General features: G+C 44.3%; 1 long non-coding RNA gene across 2 annotated transcripts in view; it reads right to left on the bottom strand.

Moving 5' to 3' along the window:
* Positions 1–5,000, bottom strand: part of LOC113635427 — a 90,148-nt gene that overhangs the window by 16,258 nt on the left and 68,890 nt on the right. The gene's annotated exons all lie outside the window — the stretch shown is intronic.

The raw sequence follows: 5,000 nt of genomic DNA, 5'->3' as shown, positions 1-5,000 counted from the left end.
GGGCTGAGACTAAGTGGGCCAAAAGAAGTAGGCTAAGACTAAGTGGGTTAAAAGAAGTGGGCTAAGACTAAGTGGGCTAAAAGAAGTGGGCTAAGACTAAGTGGGCTGAGACTAAGAGGGCTAAACGAAGTGGGCTAAGACTAAGTGGGCTAAAATAAGTGGGCTAAGACTAAGTGGGCTGAGACTAAGAGGGCTAAAACTAAGTGGGCAGAGACTAAGTGGGCTAAAAGAAGTGGGCTAAGACTAAGTGGGCTAAAATAAGTGGGCTAAGACTAAGTGGGCTGATACTAAGTGGACTGAGACTAAGTGGGCTAAAAGAAGTGAGCTTAAACTAAGTGGGCTAAAAGAGTGGGCTAAGACTAAGTGGGCTAAGACTAATTGGGCTAAGACTAAGTGGGCTAAAACATGTGGGCTAAGACTAAGTGTGCTAAGACTAATTGGGCTAAAAGAATTGGGCTGAGAATAAGTGGGGTAAGACTAAGTGGGCTAAAAGAAGTGGGCTAAGACTGTGGGGTAAGACTAAGTGGGCTAAAAGAAGTGGGCTAAGACTAAGTGGACTAAGACTAAGTGGGTTCCTTTAACATCGTCTGCTTGTGATGTGGAATATTTTAGCGTCATCCTTGAGCAGTATTTAAAAAAAAAAAAAAAAAGATTGCACAAAACAATAGACAGAATATTAACAAGTCTGAACTGAACCATTATTAAAACAATTATTATATTCAGTAAAATTGAAAGAAGACGACCGAGTCCTTGCAGCAAGATGATCAACTTTAGCCCTTTTTTCTCTGTAAAACTGAGACATGCAGAGAGTATTAATAACCGATCTGAACTCCTGTCTCTCTTAAAAAAAAGGCTGCAATTACACGTCTGTGTGCGGAGACACATAAGGGGGTGTGAGGTTGCAGATGGCTTTTAAAAGATCGCTCCGATATCAACAATTTGCATCGGTAATGTCTTTCTGATGACAACTGATATGTAACAGATGATGGTGCTCGAGATGCGTTCAATGCTTTTAAGTGTCTCGTACGAGTCTATATAAAGAGCACAGTGTGAGCTCATCGTGCTCAACATGTCACTTTCTACATACATTATGGCTTCCTGTGCGAAGGGAAAAGAAGCCGTACGTCTGTGAAAAGCTTTCTAACGTCTCTAAAGCAGATCTTTTACTTTACGTAAAGTCAGTAAATATCAGTTCTGGTTGGAGAGAAAAGAAGAAAGGGATAAAGGAAGGAAGCGGTGAAAGAAATGGAGGGAGAAAGGGATGGAAGAAGGAAGGAAGGAAGGAAGGAAGGAAGGAAGGAAGGAAGGAAGGAAGGAAGGAAGGAAAAGATGGAGAGAGGGAGGGACAGAAAGTGGAAGTGATGGAGGAGGGAAGCAAGCAAGGAAGGAAGGAAGGAAGGAAGGAAGGGGTTAAAGAGATCATGTGAGAGAGGGATGGAGGGAGGAAGGAAGGAAGGAAGGAAGGAAGGAAGGAAGGGGTGAAAGAGATGGGGGAGAGAGGGATATAGGGAGAGAGAAAGGGGTTAAAGAGATCATGTGAGAGAGGGATGGAGGGAGGGAGGAAGGAAGGAAGGGGTTAAAGAGATCATGTGAGAGAGGGATGGAGGGAGGAAGGAAGGAAGGGGTTAAAGAGATCATGTGAGAGAGGTATGTCGGTGCACTTAAGTAATGTTTTTCAAAGCAGATCCTGTGACGAGAGGGATGGCAGGGAGGACGGATTAGGAAGGAAGGAAGGGGTTAAAGAGATTGTGTGAGAGAGGGAGGAAGGAAGGAAGAAAAAAGTAAGAAAATGATTCCCCATTAGAGGAAACATTTCTAAGGCTTTGCAATTCAGACTGCTATATAAAATAAATAAATATATAATTAATAACCCTGACAACGCACACTGTTCTCTCCCCCCCCCTCTAATAGCCCTGACTTCCTGTCTAACAGGAACTTATTTCAAGTGCCAATGCCCACAAAGCTCTTAAACTAATTCATGTAAACCTTGCTGCATGTCCACGTTAAGATCTTCCTAATACATGCTATTAAACGCGTACGTGTGTGAAGTCACCGCCGCCGCGTTAAAGACGCCACGTGTCCCAGAAAACCCGTTCGTTTTTGTGTCCTGTAAGTCGCACTCCAAGTTCTACAGACCATGAAATTAGCTTGAAAAAAAAAAAAAAAAAAAGACTAAGAACAAGTTAATATTAATAGTTTCAAAACAGTTTATAGTTCATGGTTTCTACGTTTATATATGGAGGCGAAAAAATACAGCTACACTAATATTTACTGATATTCCTGTAAGAATACATGACAAGTGATGAGTTTTAGAAAGCAATTTGTTTTATCGTGATGTAGGAACTCGTGTCCTGTTTCATTTCACTTGAATATTCCTTTAATAATTGCCTCCAATGTAGGACACAGATTTAATAGAAGACAAGCTCGAGGGCAATCACGGCACCCATTGTCTTTCTCACCAAGCATATTAATACCTCCGCGAGCGGCCGTGAGTGACGTGGAGGTAAACAAGTGCTACGGCTTCTGGAAGCTTCTTTTGTGTCTCCAGCACACACCGGCCTTGATTGTTGGAGCGATTAGCATTTTAATAATCAGAGAACGCAGAAGGAATTAACGAGTCGCGGCCTTCAGGAGAGATGAAAGATGAACCACGTTATTACACAATCAGCAAAGGGCCGAGTCGCTACGGCTTCGGATTAAGAGATGCTCACGATGATTCGAAACGGACGTAAGTGTCCTTTAAATCCCGATCGCTTTTTCGTTGACCATCTCAGTCGCTGTTTTCATCATCATCATCATCATCATCATCATCATCATCATCATCATCATCACCATCATCATCATCATCGCTGTCGCACATTTCACTTGTTTGCGCTCGGGTGTACCGCACACAAAGCCGTAACATTCGGACCGTCTACGATTCAGATGGTCGGCCATTATTTCCTGCGGAAATCCTGGGCTCATGAAAAAAATACCAATAAATAAATAAATAAATAAAACAATCACAAGAGCAGGTGAAATAAAAGGCACAGGTTTGGAGCTGTGCGTCCATTTGGCCGCTTATGATGAATAGAGCCGATTGTCATGCTGAAAGCAGCAGGAGGAGTGTGAAAGAGCTGACTAATGGGGCTTGGCTCCTGAATTATGACTAACGCAAATAATTCGGAGCGAAAGCAGGTGGGAGAAAACGAGAGGAGGTAAAGGGATACTCAGTGCAGCAACAGTGCAGGATCAGAGCGGTTTGGTGAAACTAGCGGCGAGTGCAGGAGGGAGTGGAACTAGCTGACACGGTCATGTAGCGAGAGACGAGAGACTCGGCGTCATTAAAAGAGTTTTAAATCAAAGTCGTGTCGATATTTTCTGACACACTTAACGACTGGGAGGTTTATCAGGTGACTCCAGAAATCTAAAGCATGTTTGGTTATTTCCACTTCAATCACGGCCCCATTCGGACTGATTTAATGCATGAATTAGTTTGTTAGTCTGTGATTTAACTGATCAACAGTTAGGATGAGTTACTGTAACTGACACCTATTTATTTACTGGGAATTAGAGACCATGTGTAATGCAATGCCCTTTTTATTAGCTGGAAGGAAGGAAGGAAGGAAGGAAGGAAGGAGGGAAGGAAGGAAGGAGGGAAGGAAAAGAAAGAAAGAAAGGAAGGAAGGAAGGAAGGAAGGAAGGAAGGAAAAAGCCCATAAGAACGCATAAAGCCAAGACGAACAAGAAATAAAGAAATAACGAACGAAAGACAGAAGATAAAAATAAATCCAGTATGAAGGAAGTGAGAGAATAAATACGAATGAACGAAAGGAATGAATCATCCCTTCCACTGCACCTCCTCGCACTACCCTCCCTCCATACATACATCTAAACTCCTCCCTACTCCTCACCTCCATCCCTCCCTCCATCCCTCCCTCCATCCCTCCCTCCATCCCTTCCTTCCTTTCTTCCTTCCATCCTCCCTCACTTCCTTCCTCCCTCACTTCCCTCCCTCCCTCCCCTCCCCCTCCCTCCCTCCTCCCTCCCCTCCCTCCCTCCCTCCCTCCCTCCCCTCCCTCCTCCCGCACCTCCTCCCTCCCTCCCTCCCTCCTCCTACCTTCTTCCTTCCTCCTTCCCTTCCTCCTTATCCTTCCTTCTTCCTCCCTTCCTTCCTTCCTCCTGCCTTCCCCCTCTCACTCCCTCCTCCCTCCCTTCCTTCCCTCCCTCCCTCTCCCTCCCTCCCTCCCTCCATCCTCCTCCCTCCTCCCCTCCCTCCCTCCCTCCCTCCCTTCCTCCTCCTACCTCCCTTCCCTACCTCCCTTCCTTCCTCTCCCGCCCTCCTCCTCCCTCCTCCCTTCCATCCCGCCTCCTTCCGAAATAATCACGTCAAATAAGAAAGCCTGTAAATACAGAAAGAACTACTAATAAACCATACCCTACATAAATAAAGTTCCTCAGTTAAGATCATAAACTAGCAAATCATTCCCTAACGAAGGAAGTACAACACGTTTACAACTTGTGCTGATTATTTTCTTCATTCGTTTCTCCGTTTCTAGCTGTTTTTATTAGTCCTTTACTGCGTTGCGTGTTGTTAGATCGTACTAAAAAATACGAGGTCTAAGACACTGACACCACACGCACAGACAGACGCACGTTTCAGCCACATGATTTTCTTTGTTGTAGCTTTTTAATATTTAAACAGGAAATCAGGAACAGAGGTTATTTTTTGCCCAAACGCCACAAGCTGGTGAATAACGATTATAGCTCTTTGATACTGAAAAAAATCGAATGGCATTTGAACTAAAAAAGGACCATAACTTTCCCAAACAGCTGGAATTACATGGATCAAAGTTCTTTAATAAATCCACTATTAGCTAAACAAACGGCTTGCTGATTAGCCGGAATCTAATGCGTCTGATCGGAGGCCTGGGACCGAGCGCCATCATGACGGTGTATCATCGCTGTCCGTGCTAACGGTGCTACGGAGCTACGGAAAATATCACATAAGGAATTTTTGC

Source organism: Tachysurus fulvidraco, chromosome 7 (genome assembly GCF_022655615.1).
Source record: "Tachysurus fulvidraco isolate hzauxx_2018 chromosome 7, HZAU_PFXX_2.0, whole genome shotgun sequence".
NCBI classification, from domain to species: Eukaryota; Metazoa; Chordata; class Actinopteri; order Siluriformes; family Bagridae; genus Tachysurus; species Tachysurus fulvidraco.
The sequence above is the reverse complement of the archived record's forward strand: the minus strand, read 5'-3'. Positions and strand labels throughout refer to the sequence as shown.